This window comes from Chrysemys picta, chromosome 2 (assembly GCF_011386835.1).
Source record: "Chrysemys picta bellii isolate R12L10 chromosome 2, ASM1138683v2, whole genome shotgun sequence".
Taxonomy (NCBI): domain Eukaryota; kingdom Metazoa; phylum Chordata; order Testudines; family Emydidae; genus Chrysemys; species Chrysemys picta.
In genome coordinates this window covers 35,678,885-35,704,449 of record NC_088792.1, presented here as the reverse complement: position 1 = coordinate 35,704,449, position 25,565 = coordinate 35,678,885, and positions in this window count along the sequence as shown.

Here is a 25,565-nt window from a genome sequence, read left to right as displayed (position 1 = left end):
ACTGGAATAATTGGGTTTTGGATTGGACCAATAGTGGTTTGAAGTTGATATAAGAAAACATGCAAACTGCATTGATTTAGGGTGAAACCCACTCATCAGATAGTGGGGGAGATCAGACAGAATCAGCAATAATGCCTGAATGTAAAATACAGAAATGTAATTGCTGGTTCAGACAGGATGGCTCATAGAGCAACAGACCCTGCCCTCCTCACAGTGTCTGCTGCTAACCACAAACAAGTTTATAAAGCAACATCTTGGGGCTGTGCAGCACCCCGACCATATTCGCTAAACCCCCTTCCCCTATCAGCAACTTGACCCCACAACGCAGATCAGCATGGACTGACTCCTGCATGTGTACAGAGCCCTGCTGTAGTCAATGGGATTCTGTTTGGACATAAAGGTCTGCCCAGATGGCTCATCCTGAAAGACTGGGGCCTAGGAGTGTATCTTCTCCTGCTGCTACTGCTGCAGTTGGGTGTACTGGGAAAGAGGATTTCTTTCTTCTGTGGAGCCATAATACACCCGTATCATGTAGGGCAGGATTTAGCCCATCACTGAATCTACATACTAAAGCGTGGGGGGATGGAGGGAGGCATCTTTGCAGGTGTAGCTCCAGTGAAGCCAATAGGATTTACGCCAGTAAAGAATTTTGCCCAGTGAGTGAAGATAGAAAAAGTGTAGCTTGAGTGAAACAGCCGCACTATCATATTTATGCTGGGAATACTCATTCACAAAAGCTGATAAACTCATCTAGTCATGTCCTTAGAGGGTAAAGTGTTTATTGAATTGTGCACCAAGAAAAATAAGAGCAATTGCCAAGATTTCTGCTTGCAGTGTGTTTGCAAGCTTTTGTCTGATTCTCAGTGAAGTGAAAAATGTCACATGTTGGCTCTTCAGTTATTGCATGCCACCTAGCTTTAGAGCTGGCATATGGCGATGCTTTCCACTTCATACACTGCCATGTGCCATTCCCTTCACTTCGCTGAGACGTCTGCCATGTGCTATGAAACGATGCAGCTGCTGCTCTCGTGTACTGTGTCCACACTTGTGTTTTCTCAAACATGGAGTTGAAACAGTGAAGGAAGGGCTCTGCCAGGGATTTTAAAAACTATATTTTTCAATCCATTTAATCTACTAATTGATTTCTAGACTCACAATCCTAGGGAGGAGTATAAAAATATTGCTCTAGCACACTGGGGTGTAATTAGGAAGGCCAAAGCACACTTGGAGTTGCAGCTAGCAAGGATGTGAAGGGTAAAAAGAAGGGTTTCTACAGATATGCTAGCAACAAGAAGAAGGTCAGGGAAAGTGTGGGACCCTTACTGAATGGGGGAGGCAACCTAGTGACAGATGATGTGGAAAAAGCTGAAGTACTCAATGCTTTTTTTGCCTCGGTCTTCACAGACAAGGTCAGCTCCTAGACTGCTGCATTGGGCAGCACAGTATGGGGAGGAGGTGAGCAGCCCTCAGTGGTAAAAGAACAGGTTAAGGACTATTTAGAAAAGCTGGACATGCACAAGTCCATGTAGCCGGATGCAAGGCTGAGGGAGTTGTCTGATGTGATTGCAGAGCCATTGGCCACTATCTTTGAAAACTCGTGGTGATCGGGGGAGGTCCCAGATGACTGTAAAAAGGCAAATATAGTGCCCAACTTTAACAAAGGAAAGAAGGAGAATCCTGGGAACTATAGACCAATCAGCCTCACTTCAGTCTCCCAAAAAATGGAGCAGGTCCTCAAGGAATCCATTTTGAAGCACTTGGGGGAGAGGAAGGTGATCAGGAACAGTCAACATAGATTCACCAAGGGCAAGTTTTGCCTGATCAACCTGACTGCCTTCTATGATGAGATAACTGTCTCTGTGGATATGGGGAAAGCGGTGGATGTGATGTACCTTGACTTTAGCAAAGCTTATGATACAGTCTCCCACAGTATTCTTGCCAGCAAGTTAAAGAAGTATGTATTGGATGAATGGACTATAAGGTGGCTAGAAAGCTGGCTAGATCGTCGGGCTAAACAGGTAGTGATCAACGGCAGCCAGTATCAAGCGGAGTGCCCCAGGAGTCGGTCTTGGGGCCGGTTTTATTCAACATCTTCATTAATGATCTGGATGATGGGATGGATTGCACCCTCAGCAAGTTCGCGGATGACACAAAGCTGGGGGGAGAGGTAGATATGCTGGAGGGTAGCGATAGGGTCCAGAGTGACCTAGACAAATTGGAGAATTGGGCCAAAAGAAATCTGATAAGGTTCAACAAGGACAAGTGCAGAGTCCTGCACTTAGGACAGAAGAATCCCATGCACTGCTACAGGCTGGGGACCGACTGGCTAAGTGGCAGCTCTGCAGAAAAAGACCTGGGGATTACAGTTGATGAGAAGCTGGATATAAATCAACAGTGTGCCCTTGTTGCAAGAAGGCTAACAGTATATTGGGTTGCATTAGTAGGAGCTTTGCCAGCAGATCAAGGGAAGTGATTATTCATCTCCATACGGCACTGGTGAGGCCAGATCTGGAGTATTGCATCCAGTTTGGGGCCCCCCACTACAGAAAGGATGTGGACAAATTGGAGCGAATCCAGTGGAGGGCAACGAAAATGATTAGGAGGCTGGGGTACATGACTTTTATCCCAATTACCATTCACCTTAACTACTTTATCTTTCAAAATTTGTTCCAAGAACTTGCATGCAATTGAGGTCAAAGTAACAGGCCTTTAGTTTCCTAGATCATTTTTTCCCTTTTCTTAAAAATAGGAACTATTAGGGCTGTCAAGCGATTAAAAAAATTAATCGCACAATTAAATAATTAATCATGATTAATTGCATGGTTAAACAATAATAGAATACCATTTATTTAAATATTTTTGGATGTTTTCTATATTTTCAAGTACATTGATTTCAATTACAATGCAGAATACAAAGTGTACAGTGCTCACTTTATATTATTATTTTTATTTCAAATATTTGCACTGTGAAAAACAAAAGAAATAGTATTTTTCAATTCACCTCATACAAGTACTGTAGTGCAATCTCTTTATCATGAAAGTTGAACTTACAAATGCAGAATTATGTTTTATTTTTGAATTCAGTTATTTTTTGTACAATGTAAATTTTTAGAGTCTACAAGTCCACTCAGTCCTACTTCACCCAATCGCTCAGACAAAACAAGTTTGGTTGCAATTTGCAGGAGATAATGCTGCCCGCTTCTTGTCTACAATGTCTCCTGAAAATGAGAACAGGCCTTCTCATGGCACTGTTGTAGCTAGTGTGGCAAGATATTTACATGCCAGATGCGCTAAAGATTCATATGTCCCTTCACGCGTCAATCACCATGCCAGAGGACATGCCTCCATGCTGATGATGGGTTCTGCTCGATAATGATCTGAAGCAGTGCAGACTGATGCATGTTCATTTTCATCATCTGAGTCAGATGCCACCAGCAGAAGGTTGATTTTCTATTTTGGTGGTTCGGGTTCTGTAGTTTCCATAGCAGAGTGTTGCTCTTTTCAGACTTCTGAAAGCATTCTCCACACCTCGTCCCTCTCAGATTTTGGATGGCACTTCAGATTCTTAAACCTTGGGTCGAGTGAGTTAACTGCAATTAATCGACAGCCTTAGGAATTATATTAGCAATTCTCCAGTCACAGGGTACGACCCCCGAGTTTACAGATTCATTAAATTCCTAAAGTTTCATTCATCTTATTGTGTACATAGTTGAGCAGGCTTTGGAGAATAAGGTCCAGATTCTCAAAGGTATTCAGGCACCTAAAGATGTACATAGGCACCTAGTATGATTTTTAAATGCACCTAGATACCTAATTCTCTGATTTCAATGGGAGTTAGGCACCTAGGTGATTTTGAAAATCCCACTAGGTGCTTAGCTGCATTTTTAAGCACGTAAATGTATCTTCAAAAATCTGGCCCTAAATTCTTTCCCAAATTAAATACTTCCTTTTACAAAAACTCACCATTTTTTGCCAAAACTACATCCAAATTTGGAGATGTGACATCTCACATTTTTAATTTCTCAATAAAACACTAAAAATCTTCATCAGAAGAGGTAATTTAAGGGAGGGGGATAGAGAAGAATCAGAGCTGAATTCCTTTCCACTAACCCCACTGCATACTTGTGAGTTTCTAAAATCTTTCTACCTGAACACAATACGTAAGTGGGCAAATCTTGTCCACACAGGTGCATAGTTTCTGAATGGCAGAGGAATTAGTGTGGTCTGATGGGCCATGGGACAAGCCACAGAGAGCCATGCACAAAAGTTTCAGCAGAGAACTGTGCTTTGTCAATGGTAGCCGAAAGAGGGGTGGGAATACCAAGCAGATCCCCAACTACATGGACTCCCTCCCCACTCACCATCCCCATGTAAAGGCTCAGAGGGTATTGAAGCCCATGTAGAATCAGACACAGCTCCCTTGACATTCCATGTCCTGAGGGTGATTATTTCCTTCTCCATCCCCTGTGGAAGCATCCTGGCATGCAGCCAGTTTGCCCAGATTTTCTACAGGAAGGGAGGATTTTTCCTCAATTTAATGAAGAAAAGAGACCAATCTTACAGTCCTAACTCAAGGCAGCAATGGGAATTTTGCCAGAGTAGAGGCTCTGGGAGCAGACCCAGAGTCTGAAGGTGAAATCCTGGCCCCGCTGAAATCAAAGGCAGGATTTCACCCTGAATGAATTCTTCAGAGAAAAGACAGCTTCCTTCACAGTGTATTTTAGGAGCCTTCTAGACAGGCCAGGCTTCAGACTGTCCGTCTCCCTGTTTCACAGATGCCTCTCACATTTTACAGAGGTGCCACAAGCTGCATGAAAGCAGTCAAAGACCTAGAGGTCCTTGAACAAACATAGCTCAGCTCCATGTTTTGTTTAAAGAATATTGAAGTTCTGTCTTAGTTCAGTGGAATAAGATCTTTATCTGAATACACACAGGCAAAAGCTTACTTGGCACAAATTTAAAAGATATTTTAGATTATCCTGCAGCCAATTCCAAAGGCAACTTACATTTATGTTTAAAAAGAGTGAATTACAGCTCTTGTAATGTTCTGTATATTGTAAATCAAAACATCATACAGTAGTTATACAGCATGAAACAAACCAGTTATGTTATTAGTTTCAACATGTTTTAGCCCTTAAGTAATTTCAAATTAGAAAAAAGCCCACAATTATGATATATACAGAACCAAGTTAAAGTTTTGCTTCCTTATCGCCAAAAACTGGAATTATATTTTTGTTTGTTTGTTTGTTTTAGTTCAAACCTGCCCCCTGCAACATGACTTGGCTCAAATCCCTTTGCTGCAGTGACAGGACTACATTATTAGTGATGACCAATTACCATGGCGATTAGGTACTTTATACACACCACGGATAATTATTTATATGGCTCTGTAGAGTAGAACAGTGGTACTCGGTGAACATAAATCCTGCCCCAAATGATTAACAAGCTGTGGTGCAAGTCATTAGAATACATAGCAAATACAGTCCAGAATGCAGTGGCTGGTGTTTAGGATAGCAGAACTGTACAGGCAGGCTGTAAGGACCTTAAGGAATGCGGCTGGTGCTCAAGGAAAGGTTGGTGTGGAAGAACAAGTAAGTATATTTGATACAGTAAAGGCAGTTGAGAATTTGTAGGAAAAGAAGAGGAAGGAAAAGAGATGCTCTAGTTCAGCCACAAGTTACTGGGCTCAATATTGTTCAGATGCAACGCAGGGGAGAATGAGTTCCTATACTGGAGGAATTTCTAGGTGAAATGTTCAGGTCTGTGTTGTAGGGTAGAAAGTAGGGTGACCAGAGGTCCTGATAAAATTGGGACTGTCGGGACGCCATTTGTCCCGATATTTTGTTTCGGGCTTTTTTTTTTTTTTTTTTTACACTCACCCGTCCGGGTCTTTGGTGGCAATTCGGCGGCGGGTCCTTCAGTCGCTGACGGTCTTCGGCAGCATTTCAGCGGCAGGTGCTTCTGTCTTTGGCAGCAAGGTTTATTACCCGCTGCCGAAATGCCGCCGAAGACCATCAGCGACTGAAGGACCCTCCGCTGAATTGCCGCCAAAGACCTGGACGGGTGAGTGTAACAATTAAAACCCCCCCCCCCCCCCCCCCCCCGCAGCGGTCCCAATATTTTCCACTTAGCATCTGATCACCCTAGCAGAAAGTCAGACTGAATGATCACTGTGGTTCTTTCTGGCCTTGAAATCTACATAGGAGCATATGTAAATTGTGTTGAAGACGAAGAGGAGAAACCTGAACTTAATGCAAAAGAGGAGGAAAGCCACTATAAATATCCATAAAGTTTGAGGAATATAGGGCCTGAGCCTGTATTCCTTATGCAAAACATCCACTGACCTCAAGGAGGGGAGGAGTTTTACCTGCTCCCAGTGGGCAGCGCAGCACCCACACTGAAAGATAATTACAAAAATACAGTGAAAGTTCCTGCAATCATCAGCCCTTAAAGGATAGGAATTAATTTTTATTTATGTATTTAGTTTGCAATAGTACCGTGTGTGTGTTGCATTCATGGGACTGAGTGAGCTTTTTCCGATGGTTGGTTTAGCAACCTGAAAATTCTTATTTCAGCTTTAACTAAAGACTTTATCATTCTTAAAAATACACCAGGTGTCCAAGCATTTTGCAATGAAACCTTCAGACTTCTAAATGGACGAATACCACGTCTGAACTTCCTCCTCCTTGGTTGCCAAAGAAAGCTACTGATACAACTGAATGATACTGAAAATAATGTTAAAATGATTTCTGATTTCTTTGCCTAGTAATGCCACATACATTTGTAGCTAATTAACACCCAGCTGTATCATTAGCTGGAATTTAATGGCTTACTAGATAAGACATGCACAAATATTTTTCTACTTCTTTGCTTATAGTATTTCAAATACAAGAAACTAAATCTCTCTGTAGTATCTCACTTTTTAATTTATTTTTCCTCTTTCATTTTTCTGTGTTTATGATGGTTTTGCTTAATCTGATTTTTAGTGCCTTGTGGCTAGCAAGATAATATTTCATCAATGGGAAAGGAGCACACACCACAGAAAAAAAGAAATTTGCAATCATAAGTAGCGAGTTGTGAATAAAAGATACCTTGGCTATGCTTTGTAATTAACCTTATGCCTAGAAATATTTATTCTTCTGTAGGAGAAATATATTTTAATTAAAATAGCTTAAAAACCAGAAGGCCTAAGAATACATGTTTAAACCCTGGCAGTGGGACTGCTCGCAGTGCATGAAGTTAAGCAAACATTCAGTGACCTGTGTTAGCTCAATGCCTAACACAATGGGGTCCTGATCTAAGTCCCCAAGTCACTATGGTAATACAAACAATAATGAATTAGAAGAAGATTTGCAGGATCGGAACCTAAACTAGTTACAAAGAAGCAAAGGTTTCTTTCTATTTGCTGAGCACTAATGCATAGTAGACAGCTGATTATTATTCAGTAATGTCTTTTAATATTGTAAAAAGCAACAAAGAGTCCTGTGGCACCTTATAGACTAACAGACGTATTGGAGCATAAGCTTTTGTGGGTGAATGCCCACTTTGTCAGACGCATGACATAGACACGCATCTGACGAAGTGGGTATTCATCCACGAAAGCTTATGCTCCAATACGTCTGTTAGCCTATAAGGTGCCACAGGACTCTTTGTTGCTTTTTACAGATCCAGACTAACACAGCTACCCCTCTGGTCTTTTAATATTGCATCCCAGAGTGATCTGTGTATAAAAAATTCCAAGAGAGATTTTATTTATAAAAAAGAACTATGGAAGCAGATGTGAAAGCACTATATTAATAAAGAGAGACCCTGCCTGCCTGCAATTTTACGAGCTAAAGCTGTGATCTCTTCAGATTTCACCAACTAAGTTTGGTAGAGTCAAACTGGGCCGCAGTACTTAGATAAAAGACCTCTGTAGAAAACCAAGAGGCTACAGTTTTGATAATTCAGTAGATAAATACTCTTCTCTCCAAGTCAACAGTGAACCAGTGCATCAGGAAAGGGTTAGGGAGGATATTGCACACCGTAGGTGCTAGCTTTTTAATGAATCATAAAATGGAGGCCCTAGCTATTTGAGGTCCAACTTGGGTAATTGCATTTGGGCTGTCTACATTGCCTCTGTAATTCAATTGGATGTGGTGGGTGAAATCCTGGCTCTACTGAAGTCAATGGCAATACACCCATGGAGTTCAATGGGACCTGGATTTCACTTGGTTTCCTTGCTGTCTATTCCAAACTAGTGCTTCTGTGCAGTGTTAAATAGTTACTGCACTTCAGTGGTGGGCAGAATGATTTTATATAATACATACTCTCCTGATCCTGCTGTCCTTACAAAGGACACACTCCCGTTGTGTTCAATGGGAGTTTTGTCTGCTTAGGACTCAACTAGAAGCCCACGATTGTGCCTGTACAGGGGAGCTAAGGGACATAGGCTTGGTCTACACTGGGGGGGGGGGGGGGGGGTGTCAATCTAATATATGCAACTTCAGCTATGGGAATAGTGTAGCTGAAGTCGACGTATCTTAGATTGAATTAAAATTACTAACTTCGCGTCCTCGTGGCACTGGATCGATGGCTGCAGCTCGCCCGTCAACTTTGCTTCCGCCTCTCGCACAGCTGGAGTTCAGCAGTCGACGCGAGAGCGATCGGGGATCGATTTATCACGTCTACACTACACGCGATAAATCGATCCCCGATAGATCACTCACTACCTGCCAATCCGGCGGGTAGTGTAGACGTACCCATAGGGAGCAGAGGAGCTGAATGGGGAGAAATTAGCTGGTCCAGGCTGCTACTCCCCAGCTCATGCAGCTTGGCAGGGATTTGCAGGGAGGAGCGGGAAATCAGCAGACCTTGACTCCACCACTGCTTCATGGGCACAGAGGGGGATGTAGGCTGCACTAGGGAAAAGGCTAGTGCAAATTACTTCCCACATAGAACAAAGGGGAAGTAGGGACTGAACTTGACTGAGTCCCTGCCCTGGTCCTGTGGCAGTGATGCTACACACTTCCCCTTCCTTGGGCTGGATTGCAAAGTGCCCATCCAGCCCTTTGTTAACAGTAAACCAATCTGGGCTCCATTTGCATATGCGCAGTATGTACATGAAGACAGTATTATGCTTCCATAATGTCTCATAAGTAATTTTTTTTTAAATCAATATGTGCTTTATGGAAAAGTCCTATAGAAATTGCTCTAAAAATAGAGAATTTAATAGAAACTAATGACCTCTCTGTGTGTTTTTTGCCCCATCATATAGAATTCTGTGGCAGGAATTACAGTCTCTATTAAACGTTAAAGGCTAGTTCAACCAGGCTTTCCTTTTCTATCAAATTCTGAAGCAGGTACAAAATGAGTGCTTTGTGAGTGCACATTGAACAGCTATCAGCACTCTTCATGGTCTCAAGAAAATGAAAATTAAGCATTTGTAAAAAAATGAAACTGAAGTAGATCTACAGGTCAAGTGAGACAACATCTCTCATTCACTATTCTAAACTGATGTTTTCCATTAGAAGAACTCTAAATGGAATGTGCCCTGGACCTTTCAAATAAAAGAACAAGGATCAAGACAAGATTATGTAGGATGATGACAAGCAGGAAGCATACATTACTCCGTGTTGTGTAATTCATGCCCATCTATGCACCAAAAAAGTAGATTAATTGCCTATTAACCAGAGTTTAAAAACATTAAATATTATTCTATTTGCACTAAACCCTATTAAGCTAGATACGTTTCATGCCTCAAAATAATTCTTCTACTTTTAGATTTTGACTTAGAATTAGCTTTTTATATTAACTTGTAAATATACATTTGGCCAGAAGCACACTATTGATTTTGCCCTCTTTGTAGACAGCTAACCGTACAAAACACATTTTACTTAAGGTTGAGCAAGTATTATTTGCCTAATGAAAGAGTTCCAAATGCTGCTAACCTAGCTGGTATTATGTGAATTATGGTAAAAGGAAACAGTTCTGTTTAGCTGTAATAATTCTGAGTAAGGAAAAAACAGCTGAAGACCTCCTGTTTAATGCATGACAATGAAAAGCGAAGAAAGGAAATGCAGTTTTAACATGTTCTGGATTTCAAAAACATGTGGTTCAATTTTAAGTGGTGGTTTGAATCCTCGACAAGCTACAGTAAACCTAGTGAAGAAGAGGGTATTCCTCTGGTGGTCATAAATCATTTCTCAGAATTGTTGTAAGAAAATTATAAGGATTTGGTTGTATGTGTGATCATAAATGGAAGTATTATGTTAGTCTATATCTTGAAAGGGAGTTGGGATTTCTCAGACATATGTTTTTTATTGCCTGGAATGTGGTTTGTAGACTTGGCTTTGTTTGCTCTGCTCTGTAAAATAAACAATTAAGAAATGATAAGATATATTTATTTTCCAAACTGTTCCTAATTATACAATGAAAATCCAATGACTATTTTTTCTCTCCTCTTTATTTGGATGGAAATCCAGAAGCAAAAGTTTTATGCAAAACTCACACTTGCATGACTTAAATAAATGGACAATTATTCAGAAAATTTGTTTGTGAAATTAGATTTTTTGTGCATGTAATGGGTGTTCATAGAAATTTTGTAGGCTTAGTAGAGGTAGCAGCTCTGCAAATATGGCCCAAAATATTTTATCATATTAGAAATTAACAATAACTCACCAGTTAAATTTTCATATGCCATCTCTTGTCTCATAGAATTTAATGTACTGCTGCAAATAGAAACCAAATAATCTCTACTTTTTTAAATGCAGCAATGACTATTTAAATTAAATAGATAATATTCCCTGATTAACAGCAAAAGACCATTGAAGCCTTCCTACTGCTTTCTTTTGTCAAACCCCAAAATGGCAGCACTCCAAAGATTAAACTAAGTGAGAGATTTTCCTATTCAACAGGAACACATTCAACATTAATTCAAGCCATTTGCTGTTGCTGAGTCTCCTGGAGGTTCTTGTAGGTGATGTTGCAATTTGGAAACAATATATGGCAGGTGAATTTACCTTTGGGGATAACAGAAGGTTTGATCTTGTCCCACTTTTCTATAGATATAACTCAGAATATTTCTTCCATGGGGTGGATTATCCAGGGCAGTCTCTTCTTTGCTTATTCCAAGGACCTGGTTATAGATCATTACAAGTCTTTACCCAAGAAGATTATCTCTAGGTTCTACATCCAAAGATATCCCATATGATTAGACTCTCCCAAGCTTTATCTGAATCTTCTCACAGTGCCATGTGAGACTCTCCCTCACGTCTTCCATTGCAGACACTTGTAACAAAATCAGTGTAACAAAGTAACAAATTGCTGTGAGCTGCTAATAGACATCCCATGTATAATATTATAGCTATTCTTGGGATCATCCATTTACCCCAAAGCTGTACTGAGCAACTGGAAGTGTTAGTTCCCCATGCAAGCATCCATGGAAGTGCTGTCCCCCAAATACACTTGGAACCCTATAAAATACTTCTCACCAAGGACAGTTGCGTTTGTGCAATAATAATAATTGAGCTGGTCAAAACTTTTTGTTCAAAAAAGGTTTTGATGAAAAATTGTTTGTTTGTTTTTCATTTTACCACCTAGAAAAAGAGTAGAAATACCGGAGACACAGGAAAATCAAAATCCCCCAAATTTTTGGTTTTTGAAAAACAAAAATGTTCAGTGGAAGACTTTTTTATTTCCAATTTTTAAAAAATTTTCCACAAAAAACAATGACCATTTTCCAGAAGCTCTAAATAACAGTAACTCTCTCACTGTAACACAACTTCTCTTGTGAGTCCCTCCTTAACTTTTCTTTCACAGCATGGGACTCCAAGACTCTTTATTTTGGCTAGGTGGTGCCATCTGTTCTGCATTTGGGATCTGCCTATCTTCACTGTTTGTAAGAGCCAAAATGTGGGCAGCTGCAGTGCATTTTTATCTCCCTTTTGGAGGAAAACAACAACTCAAACAGACATTGGATGGTCACGTGCTGCCACACTTTAGAAAATAATATTGCCATGTCTGACATTTCCTGTGTGGGGATCTGTGAGGTTACCCCCTTAATCAGTCATTTGTGGCATCAACCATCTCAATTTTCTTAAATTAATGTAAAACGTTCTTGCTAGCTTTTGTCCCACAAGATGCAAAATATTTTAATAAACAGAGCTTTACATAGAACTATGTAAATCTCAGCATTTTTACTTTTCACAAGGGGTCATAGAAACATTTGTTTCAATCTGCTTAAATTCACAAGTCAGGAGTTTCAGATTCAAACCTTTTCCAAAGCCTCGGCAAAATCTGCCTTCAAAAAGTTTCATTTCAGAACCACGGAAAACCTCTGATTTCACACAATTTCATTGCCATCCACAAACCAGGCAAAAATTATTTGAAAGGGAGTCCAGATTCACCTGAAAGATTTGCAATCATCAGCAAACCCCTCAGTTAACCTGATCTGAGTTTTTGAGTTTGCACTGAAACCCTGAACCAGCTGGATTTATGTGGCCTCAGGTTCTGTTGCCAACAGTTTGCAGAGTGCTACTTTTAAACAAGGGTTGAACTTCCTTCTAGCAGGCTTTCTTTATTCAAACTGTTTAGTTGTGTAGCGTTTTGTACATTCACTTCCTATTTGTTCCTAACACATGAGGAAAGACATCCTGGGGCCTGCTTTCCCTAGTAGCAGCTCCTCTCTTTTCAGTGTCACATTGGAGAGGTATGGTTACAATTACACAAAGGAGTTATTCTGCAGAACTCAGCAAGTTCTGGATATTCTTCACTGTTAATTGTGCAAGTTGACCTCTGAAGCTAGGTTTACTGCCTTATGGGCCATTTTAGTGTTCAGAAAAGAGATACTTACATGTGATAATGGTTGCCACTTCCACTGACTCAAATGTGTCAAATCTGCGGCCTTCAATAAAGTCACTGTACCAATAAATTTAATGAGAATGAACTAAACAGCTTTCCAATGCTATAAAATACCTAAGTTTCCAGCCCTAGCAAGGGAGGGCACTGGATCACCCTATTGTGCTGCACTGTTGGCAAGCATCCTTTCGCACCCTCTAAGTGTTCCTTGCATGTCATTTTCCCTCTCTGTACTCTGACTTGATTATCATTATGGCTAAATTATAAACATGAATCACATGGACAGCTATGGAAAGAAGTCATATCTCATTATTATGATGTCATCAAACAGCTATATAACCGGGCTTTGACATCATATGACTTCTTGGAAGTGTGGAGAAAAATGCAATCCAACTTTTAGAGAGTTAAACAAGAGACAATGATACGACTGACTGAGTTACACTGGATATCATTATTCTCTTCACAACCCAGTAATGTCCATTTGCTGGATCTGAAAGAAGACCGAGTCAGTTTTAACTCAGGCTCTTTAACCAAAAGTCCTTTCTTTGTCTGTTGGTCCCTGGAGAATGCAGTCTGCATCAGTATATGCTGTATATATCTCCAGCTTGTGGTAGCTCTCTGGAGCTGTTACAAGCTGAGTGAATCTGCCTAACTACCCCCACTGGTCTTAGTTCCTGGAGGGCTGTGGTCCCTCTCCCCCATGGAATTACACACAATCCCTCAATAGCACATAAACATTTGCATTTTTAATACAATGGACTCCTAAAACACTTACTCTTAATTCAGTAAAGTTTGTCAAGGCTATTGCAACATATTGTCATATCTGTCACTCATAGGTTATCATGACTTAAAATTTCATTTTAAATAGGGTTGTTTCTGTTTTTTTTTAAAACAACCCTGTATTTAATTTAATAAAAAAAAACCAACAGTTTTTAAAAAAATCTATTTTTATCCACCCTGGATTTAAGCATGCAACTGTCATTAGTATTCCTAATTCCTGCTTCAAAATATCCCCAAGTTCATAACAACTAATCTAATCAGAGAAGGGTGTTCTTGTTCCCACAGTCACCTCTCTGTTTTGTTGTTACCTCTAAAGAGTTGGGATATATTAAGCTCAGTTGAAAAAAGAATAGAATCTTCAGCTGAAAAGAACAGAAACAGACCAATATGCTCTTCAGTAAGTCACTACATTAGGAGTCAGGAAGCCTGGCTTCTATCCCTGGCTCTGCCACTGACCAGCTGTGTGACCTTGACCAAGTTACTTCAGTTCTCTGTGCCGCTGTTTCCCCTTCAACTCTTTGCCAGTCGTATTTAGACTACAAACTGTTTGAGGCTGGCACTATCACTTACTGTGTGTTTGTACAGTGCCTAGAACAGTGGGGCCCTGATCTCAGTCAGGGCTTCCAGTCACCATTGTAATACAAATAATAATGTACATAGACTAAGGCCTTGTCTACCCTGAGGACATTGGCCATTGTTAGCCAGCCACTAGTGTAGTTTCACAAGTGCAAACCTCTAGTATATATAAGCAAGGCCACTATAAGTTGTGATATTAATTGTACTGGTGCAGACTAACCTGGTTTCAAATAAGGGGAAACCACACCATTGCAAATAGCAGTTTATGGTGACTTTGCTTGTTTACTCTGGTGCATCTACACTGGTGGCTGTAACCAGGCCAAGTCCTCAGTGCAGACAAGACCATAATATTCATCCATTTCCCTCCCATGTGTCTCACCAAAACACGTGGGGAGGGGTTTTTTGTTTGTTTGTTTGTTTTTTGCTGTAACTTATTTTCTTGTGGAGGTCAGGAGAGAAGAATTTTTTGCTGTTACTTCTAAGAATTGCCTCTTATTAACAAATCTCCCAGGAACAAACTTTACAAGTTCTCAGAGTAGCAGCCGTGTTAGTCTGTATCCGCAAAAAGAAGAACAGGAGGACTTGTGGCACCTTAGAGACTAACAAATTTATTAGAGCATAAGCTTTCGTGGACTATAGCCCACTTCTTCGGATGCATATGCATCCGAAGAAGTGGGCTATAGTCCACGAAAGCTTATGCTCTAATAAATTTGTTAGTCTCTAAGGTGCCACAAGTCCTCCTGTTCTTCTTTTTACAAGTTCTGTTTTCCTCTGGCTCACAGAGAGCTACTGAAATATTAGTAACAGGAAGAAGCTCATGTTTCATTTCTATTACTCATTATTCAGATTCCATTTGCATGGGCTGCCCTGTGCTCCTTTCCAAGAGTCTCTGTGAGTGTCTGTCAGCCTATGTCATCTTGAATGGCACAAAATTATTATACCCTATTTGTAAGCTTCTCATAGAAGAAATAGCACAATTAGGCCCACTGATGCATTTTGATGTCTATGACCAATTCACCCTCTTTAAAATGAGAAAGCACTGGAGCGCAACACTAGCGCACCACTGTGTCAGTTTTCCTGTCAAAATTCAACTTGCCTTCCAGCAAACTAAACCCACTCACATGTTGAAAAACAACTGCGTATGGTTCATGTTTTGAGCCTGTCACAAACCACAGGAGTTCTGAACCCTAATAAACGAAATGACCGCGGTTAAAGACACAACTAAAATTTATAGCATTGGATAAAAATCTTAGAAAGAGCTAGCGATTGGGGGTGTAATGTGATATTTGGGAAACTAACCCCAATCTCTGGTTACTGACCCTTATCTTGCTTGCTACTCCTACAGAAAGCTCAAATAGCTGTGGAAAGGCAGCTATGAACTGATCTAAGCTTTGGCATAGACAGCAATGGTATGGTTCCACCAATGAAAGAACCGCTTCGCTTGTGTTAGTTCAGTATGACCTTGCAAGAGATTGCTTCCTAAGGTCTGTTAAAAGTCTATGAAATCCAAGGAGAGGACTAGGAAACTGGTGTTTTCTGTTATTCCCATCTAAATTGTGCCATTGTAAAAAGGTGATCTTAGATTAAAAAGTACATGAAACTATCAGCACAGAGCTACTGATTTTTTGTCTGAGGAAGGTGTGTCCCTGTTTAGATTTGTAGAATTCTTCAACCAGATGGAGTCAGCAGGGAGGGGCTATGAGGAAAAGAGCAGCACTAGGAAAAGAAATCTTAAAAATTGTATCCTCTTGTCACAGGCTAACTCCTGCCATCCCTCCTCAGGTGAAACCTGCAGTGGCTTTGCATCTCTACTATACAGGCACAATGCTTTCAGTGATGGCCACTCGAGCTGTGCTCTCCCTCTTCCCAGCCACCATAGCTCTGTTTCCTAGAAATCATAATTATATCCTTAATTTATGAAATGAAATCCCCTGGATATCTGGATATTTAGTCCATGATGTGAATGGACTTTGTGGGAGAAGAAGATGTAAAAGAGCTGTTGACAAAGTATGTGAATTTAACAGTAATAATCACACTCAGCACTTATCATCCAAATATCTAAAAACATCAGTATCATCCCTGCTTGATGGATGGGAATATTGAAGCATAGAGCAGTTAAGTGACTTGACCAAAGCCACACAACAAGCCAGTGGCAGAGTCAGGACTATAACCCAGATCTTGACTCCTAGTCTTGTGCTCTCACTTACCAGACCAGGTTGCCTTCCATCTGAAAATTAACTGTAGGCAGAATGTCATACCCTCATTCACGTGTGGTAGTACCTTATTTTGCAAATAGTCCCTTTGACTTCAGTGGGAAGTCATAATGGAGTAAGGCATTACTCAATGTGAGAAGGGGCATCACGGTCTGGCCTGCTAGTGAGGATCTTACTACCACTGAAGTTTTGCTACTGACTTCAGTAGGAGCAGGATCACACCTCTGGCCAGATTGTCAACTGGTATGAATCAGCATAGCTCCATTAATCAGTACTTCTGGATCCATTTACACTAGCTGAGAATCTGGCTAGTTATTGACAGTAACAACATTCCTGTCTCTGTTTTTTTACTAGCAAGATTCTTATGCAAGTTATCTCAAGATATTAGTTAGCATGTATTTATAAACCTGCAGCCTTACATTTTAAGATATATTGTTTTACATCATGTTGGACTGATATTTACACACATTGGTAGCCTACAAATGAATTTGTTCACAAAACATTTTACCTAATGTAAATTCTTCTTTGATTTGCATAGAGCCAAACAGAAACATTGGTATTTGCTGAACAGAACATATTATAGAAGACCAATACGTAACAATATAATATGGACCATTGCATAACACGCTGTAGAAAGATTACTGTATAGTAGGCATGAAAAAATTTTGTAAGAAGTAAGAGACAAAGTGGGTGAGGTAATATTTTTTTATTGAGTACCTTTCCCAGACCTGAAGAAGAGCTCTGCGTAGCAGGAAAGCTTGTTTCTCTCTCCAAAAGAAGTTGGTCCAGCAAAAAATATTACTTCACTCACCATGTCTCTCTAATATTCTGGGACTGAGATGGCTACATCACTGCCTACAACAATGCAAGAGTGGCAGCTGACTTTGTGCTCCATGTACTCTATATTCAGTACTCTTGTTGAATTCAGTAAGTGACCTGCATGTGGAGTGCTGGCAGGAGGAGGCCATAAGGTTATTTTAAATACATATTTTTAATATGGAAAACTCTACTAAATTGACAACATTTAAACCACAATTTCAAGGCAACTTTATGTAGATGAAATAATAGTTTAGTCACATTTAGCTGTGTGTAAATACATAAAGTATTTTCGGTAAACATTCATAGGACCAGGGGCGGCTCCAGGCACCAGCGCAGCAAACACGTGCCTGGGGCGGCAAGCCACGGGGGGCAGCCTGCCGGTCGCTGTGAAGGTGGCAGTCAGGCGCCCTTCGGGCGGCATGCCTGCGGGAGGTCTGCCGGTCCCGCGGTTTCAGCGACAATTTGGCAGCAGGCACGCCAAAGCCACGGGACCAGCAGATCACCCGCAGAAACACTGCCGAATCCGCGTGACCGTGGACCGCCTGCAGGCATGCTGCCGAAGGCCGCCTGACTGCTGTGCTTGGGGTGGCAAAAAACATAGAGCCACCCCCTGGGAGCTTGGTCCTTTGGGATCGAGAGAACCATTTTTGTGTATATTGGGGTATTGGTTTTCATAGTCATTTGTCCCCATAACGAGTGGCACTGGTGGTGATACTGGGAAACTGGAGTGTCTAAGGGAATTGTTTGTGTGACTTGTGGTTAGCCAGTGGGGTGAAACCAAAGTCCTCTTAGTCTGGCTGGTTTAGTTTGCCTTAGAGGTGGAGAAACCCAGCCTTGGGCTGTAACTGCCTTGTTTTAGCAATTTGTCCTGAATTGGCACTCTCAGTTGGGTCCCGCCAGAACCGCATCGTCACACATGTTCAGAACATGCCTAAACCCACACAAAGCAGCCAAGGAAGGGGAGGAGGTCTCCCTTATACACTTTAGCCCAGTGGTTAATGCACTCACCCGGGATGTGGGAGACCTGGCTTCAATTCCCTGCTCTGCCAGGGATTTCCCAATGCTCAGCTGAGTGCCTTAGCCAGTGGACCATTGGGATGTTTTCAACAGGAGAAACTGAGAGACCCACCCCAGAATATCCCATAGTAGTCTCTCTCCCCACAACATACACTCACGTGCTTCTTGCAAAAAACAGCTTCTGCTCCTATCCCAAGTGGAGATAGGTATCTCCTTTAGACTGAAGTTTAGGAACCTAAGTCCCTTTGAGGGGCAAGGCTTATGTCACACCCTTCTCCTCAGTACTTCCTGTTGGCTAACTTAGGCAGCTCCCTCAGTGGGCTGACTTTTATGGATCCCATTCTTAGGCACCTAACTCTTCCCATGCAGTGTATAGGGAGTATACGCATGTAATGCAGGGCTGTGAATTCCACTGGGTGCCAAGGTGCCTAAAATCCACACCTAAGTCCCTTTGTGGATCTAGCCTTACGTGCTCATTGTGATTGGTATGCGCATATTAAAGAGAGAAGTTTACAACCTAAAACTCTGACAAACACAATTACTAGGAGAAAATGTTGAAGGCAGAAATGGGAGCAAGCAGTATTGTAGACGGGATCAACGTTCATAGATTCATATTCAAGGATTCCAAGGCCAGAAGGGACCATGGTGATCATCTAGCCTGAGCTCCAGTACAGCACAGGCTATAGAACTTCCCCAAAATGATTCCTAGAGAATAGCTTTTAGAAAAATATCCAATCTTGATTGAAAAATGGTAGTGATGGAGAATCTACCACAATCCTTGATAAATTGTTCCAGTGATTAATTACTCTCATGGTTAAAACTTTACATGTTATTTCCAGTCTTAATTTTGCTTCATCTTCCAGCCATTGGATCATGTTATACCTCTGCTAGAGTGAAAAGCCCATTATTAATATATATTCCTTATGTAGATGATTACAGTCTGTAATCAAGTCACCCCTTCACCTTCTCTTTAAGCTAAACAGATTGAGCTGTTTAAGTCTATCACTCTAAGGCATGTTTTTAATCCTTTAATCATTCTCATGGCTATTCTCTGAACACACTCCAATTTATCAACATCCTCCTTGAATTGTGGGCAACAGATCTGGACAGTAGTCCAGGAGTGGTCGCACCAGTGCCAAATGAACCTCTCTACTCCGACTCGAGATTCTCCTGTTTATGCATCCCAGGATCACATTAGCTCTTTTGGCCACAGCATCACCCTGGGAGCTCATGTTCAGCTGACCATGACCCAAAAGTCTTTTTCAGAGTCACTGCTTCCCAGGATAGAGTCCCTCATCTTGTAACTATGGCCTACATTCTTTGTTCATAGATGTACACATTTATATTTAGCCATATTAAAACACAGTGTTTGCTTGTGCCCAGTTTACAATGCAATCAAGATCCCTCTGACTCATTGACCTGTTCTTTTCATCATTTACCACTTCCCCAATTTTTGTGTTAGCTACAAACTTTATCATTGATGATTTTATATTTTCTTCTAGGTCATTGATAAAAATGTTAAATAGCATAGGGCCAAGAACTGATCCCTATGGACCCCACCGGAAAGACCTGCTTGATGATGATTTCCCATTTATAGTTACATTGAGACCTATCAGTTAGCCAGTTTTTAATCCAGTTAATGTATGCCACGTTAATGTTTAGATCATTCTAACTTTTTAATCATGTCATACAGTATCAAGTTAAATGCCTTATAAAGGTCTATCACATCAAGACTATTACCTTTAATGAACCAAACTTGTAATCTCTACAAGTGTGTATATATCAAGTTAGCTTGACTGGATCTATTTTCCATAAACCCATGTTTATGTGCATTAATTACATTACCCCCTTTAATTCCATATTAATTGAGTCCCTTATTAGCCACTCTGTTATCTTGCCCGGGATCAATGTCAGGCTGACAAGCCTATAATTACTTGGGTCATGTTGTTTACTCTTCTTAAAAACTGGCATATTAGCTTTTTTCCAGTCTTTTGGAACTTCCCCAGTACTCCAAGACTTATTGAAAATCAATATTAAAGTTCCTCAGCCAGCTCTTTAAAAACTCTGGGAAGCAAGTTATCTGGACCTGCTGATTTAAAAATATTAAATGTAGTAGCTTTTGTTTAACATTCTCCTGAGATACTAGTGGAGTAGAACAAGTATTATCACATATGATGAGACCATATAATCTCTTTGTCCCCAAATAGAGACCAGAAATATTTATTGAACACTTCTGCCTTTTCTGCGTTATTATTGATAATTCTACCATTTCCATCTATTAATGGACAAATATCATTGTCAGGATTCTTTTTGTTCCTAATACAATTAAAAAACTCATTATTGTCCTTAACCCAAAAAAGAGATTTCTTTTTGCGTACCCTGGCTTCCCTCATCAGTTGTCTACAATTCTTAAATTCTGATTTATATCCATTACTATCAACTTCCCCTTTCTTCCATTTGTTGAAAGGCTCAGTAGAAGAACTGGGGTTTGAAGGGAAAGTTAGTGGTGCTGCACACAAAGAAGAGGGAGGTTGTTCCAAGCACAGGATATGGAGTGAGAAAAAAAATTGGAATCTGTGAATGGAGGTAGACAAAGAAAGCAGTTAGATTGTTCCTCTGACATTCTTATGGTGGAAGACACATGACTCAGCATTGACGCTAGCTACACCCCCATCCAAAAAAGAAAAAGAAAAAAAGGCCCCAAACTAACAAGATCAACCAAACAAAATTACCCTAGCAGAATTTCTAGAACCCCAAAAAGGAGAAGAGCCAGAGACACATGAAGACCAATAGGGGCCTTGTAGTTGAGAACCTGTTCTATAAGGAAGGAGCTTAGATATTACATGATGGACAGGAACAGAAAACTAAAATATTTAGAAATGACTGCATGGAATGAGGGAGAGAGATAACAGGGAAATAAGAGAATTGTGGGCAAATGAAGTTGTGATGAGCCTTACACTTTTAAACCAACAAGATGACTGCCTCTCTCTGTAAGCCACATCTTCAGCTACTTTTCTATATGATATAGGATGGAGAACCTTCACTGAAATACAGTTGAGGCCAGTGAAGATGACAAATACCTGTCTTAATTCAGCTTCTTGGAGCTAAAAGCTTCAGATATCCCATTAAGTAGCAGCGTCTCACCCACCCCCAACCCCCATTAAGGTGGCTGGCTGGTCCAAGAACGAGTCATGCAGAAGCAGAAGCTCACTTTTTATTATGTTCAGCATAGACACCAACTTTCACGTATACTTCAGGCTAATTTGTAAGGCTTTCAGCAGCATTGGCCCAGGTTTAACAAGGAATAAATCTAGGCACTTCTTCTGTGTAGTACAGGCTCGGGAACCACCACATAGCATTATTCTAACCTTAGAAGAGAAGACTTTACTTGAAAAGCCAAAAAATAAAAAGTGTTTGGGAAAAGTCTATGGAAATGTAGCAATTTATAAATAGCTTTGCAGAAGTACAGGACATTACAAAGCAATAAACATATCTTAAGTTTAGAGTCTGTACTGGGTTCCTACAAAGTGTCTATGTAATGTATGACAATTACTTAATTATTTTTCCAGCTAGTTACATGTATGTATAAAATCATTGATATACCAGTAATTTGAAGCAATGGTTTCAGTAAATCTAGATGTGTGTATGAGAAGCTGTCCTTGAAGTACAGAGCTCTTTCAAGCATGGCAATAAAAGACATTGCTTAAGGTGCCTTTATTAACTTGGCATGAGGCAAACTTTCTTTATTCTCCTTTACTAACACCATCAAAAATATTACTTCACCCTGACCACACAAAATACTTTACAGTGCGCATAATAAATCTCTCTACTTTTTTGGTCTTCCAAATAGAATATGAGGACTTTTATTTGGGATTGATACAAAGCATCTGCAGCACTCTGAGACCACCTGCTTTGAATCTATTAAAATTCTCAGAAGTCTCTTTTATTCTTTACCACCAAGGATGCAATCATGTGATTCAGTTGTGATTACCAGGCTAACTCACTTAATAGGTCACATTTGCTTTGAAGTAATTAAAGTTCCTATATATTTTAGGGAATCCTTAACAAGTTTTGATTGCTGGTTTAAAACAATGAAGTGAGCAAGTGAAAACAAATCACGACAAACTGCTGTAAACACACACTCTCTCTCTCGCTCCTGGACAGAGCTGGGCAAAGTTTTTTTGACAAACTTTCCCCCCACCCCCACTGAAAAAGGCAGATTTGGCAACACCAAAACATTTAGCAAATTCATGTAAATTTCACCAGGCTGTTTGGGTCAGACAAAAACCAAAACAAAATTAAAAAATAAAATGTTTTGTTTTTGAAATGTTTAGATTCAAAAATCACTTTTTGTTTTGAAATTGCCTTTAATTAGGGTTACCATATTTCAGCAAGCAAAAAAGAGGACGGGAGGAGCCCCGCCCTAGCCCCGCCCCTGCCCCTCCCACTTCCCGCCCCCCCAGAACTCCCAACCCTCCCCCCGTTCCTTGTCCCCTGACTGCCCCCTCCTGGGACCCCTGCCCCTAACTACCCCCCAGGACTCCACTCCCTATCTAAGCCTCCCTGCCTCTTGTCCCCTGACTGCCCCAACCCTTATCCACAACCCCACCCCCAGACAGACCCCTGGGACTCCCACGCCCCATCCAACCACTCCCCACCCCCTGACAGCCCCCCCCAGAACTCCCAACCCATCTAAACCCCTCTGCTCCCTGTCCCCTGATTGCTCCGGTCCCTCTCCCCACTCCTGCCCCCTGACAGCTCCCCCCCAGAACTCTCAGCCCCCCACCCCGCTCCTTGTCCCCTGACTGCCCCCTCCTGGGACCCCTGTTCCTAACTGCCCTCCAGAACCCCACCCCCTACCTAAGACTCCCTGTTCCTTGTCCCCTAACTGCCCCCTCCTAAGACCCCCCCAACTGCCCCCCAGGACCCTACCCCCTACCTGTACCCTGACTGCCCAAAACTTTCTCCACTCCCCCCAAAAAGCCCCCCCCATTTCTTGACTGCCACCTCCAGAACGTTCCTGCCCCCTGGCCCCCTTACCCTGCTGCTCAGAACAGGGTGTTGGGCTCTGTGAGAGCCGGACACGTGGCTGAGCTCCCCAGCACAACAAAACCCGGTCCCTGGCCCGGACCGGGCTGCAGGGGAGAGCTGCCCTTGTATCAGCACAAAGTGCTCTCGCTCCCGTTTTGCTACGCTGCATGGCAGAAACCGCTCCCAGTTGCAAAAGGGGAGGGCTGCACTTTGTGCTGAGACACTTGCTCAGAATGCAGGGTGGATCCGGCTCCTCTACAGCTGCTCCTGAGTCCAGCCCAGGACTTTCCTGCAGCCCTCCCAGCCGCTCGCTCTGCTCTGCCGGGGGAGGGGGGAAATCCCGGACATTGTGAGTGCTTTACAAATTCCCCCCGGACGCTATTTTTAGTACAAAAAGGAGGACATGTCCGGGTAAATCCGGACGAATGGTAACCCTACTTTAATTTTACTTTAAATAATTTAAAATGTTTAAAATGCTTGAAATGAAAACATTTTATTTCAGGCCAAATAAAGTGTTTTATTGAGCTAAAACTTTTTTTTTTTTTTACAACTTTTCAGAATGGCCAGCAAACTAAAAAACCCACCATTCACTGAGCTCTAGTTAGGAAGACACTTGAAAAATTAGTGATGGCATGCCAACACCCACAAATATAATCAAAAGTTTCTTTATCCAAGTTATCTATTAACTTACTCATTTATCAAACTTAATGCTCCAATTCATCAAAGAACTTATCCATGTGCCTAACTTTAAGCATGTGAGTAGTACTATTAAAGTCTACAGAATTTAAGCAGATGCTTAAATTTAAGTATCTGCTAAATGCTTTGTTGAATCAGGGCATAGAGGGCTTAAAGTTTGAGAAGATGGTTCCAATTGGACAAAGTTTCAAGTAGAACTGGTTCATTAACAATTTGTGAAATTTTTCAAAAATTTGTTTCCAAGACTTCCAAGAGAACTGGGAAGGGGTGTTTATGGGTCTTGGTATGGAAGCGTGAGAGTGTGTAAGAGAGAGAAATTAACCAAATATTTGAGCTTTGCTTTTTCTTCCTCCTCCTTCTGCCCCTCCTTTCCCCCCTGTCTTCTCCCCCACTTTCCTATTTTGCCAGTAAAAACAGGGAACTGTGACAGTCTGTATCCCTATGTTCACTTCTTTTACGGGACTATGAGAAATCTTGAACAAACCATGCCTTGTGAGTTATCATTTGAAACTCAATTTACTGATCATTATTGTTCTGCTAAAATGTGTGGTAACATTGCATGTAAAGTTATATGAGTCCTCCATATGGTATTACAGGACTGTCGCATCTTACACGCATTTAACATGCGCGATTTCAGCTTTACGCGGTCGGCAAAAACAAAAAGAGAAAAACAACAATTTTAATACTGTACCTGTAGTGCCAGCAATTCTGCCCGCCATTGAACTCAATGTAATTTTGACTATACGCAGTTTTCGCTTTACGCGCTAACCGCGGAATAGGAACCCCCACGTAAGATGAGACTCACCTGTACTAAAACATGTTCCAAGTCTGTAGAGCAGTCACAAACCAGTTCCCCTGATACAATAGGCTAGCCGACGTCTCAGCCAAGTGTCAACAAAGTCAAATGGGCTTTCACTTTATTAAGTAGCCATTCTTTGGTAGGAAAAAGGAGGTGGGCAAAAAATCTACATCTTGACAAAGAAAGAAGCTGGAAGTTCCCATCCATACAGACTGTGTCTCCTGAACCTCAGCTGGAAATGATTCTCAACAAAGAGAAAAAACATAGAAAGGAAGGGAAAATGCTCCAAATAATTTCTCCCTCCGTCTCTACTGATGACATTGACAACATTGGACTGGGGGAGCAGGGGGACTCCTGACTGAAAAAAATTCAGCCTGTAAGACTGGTGAAACATGGTGAGAGAGACCTCTGCTTTGAATGCACTTTGCTTGTTAAGTTAGGCATTAGTTGCATTTTACTTTTGTTTTCTTGTAATAAATTCTGACTTATGCCTCATTACTTGTCACTTAAAATCTATCTTCTGTAGTTAATAAATTTGTTTTGTGGTTTTATCTAAACCATTGTGTTTGGATTGAAGTGTTTGGGAAACTCCATTTAAGATAACAGGATTTGTGCATATCATTTTCTATTAATGACTATCTTTATATGAACTTGTATTGTCCAGGAGAGAGCTGGGCAGTACAAGATGTACATTTCTGTGGAAAATCTGGGACTGGAACTTTGTTTGTGTTGCTCCACAGTCTAATTCAAGAGTGGCTCAATCATATACTTACCTTTCAACACGCAAGTAGTCCTAG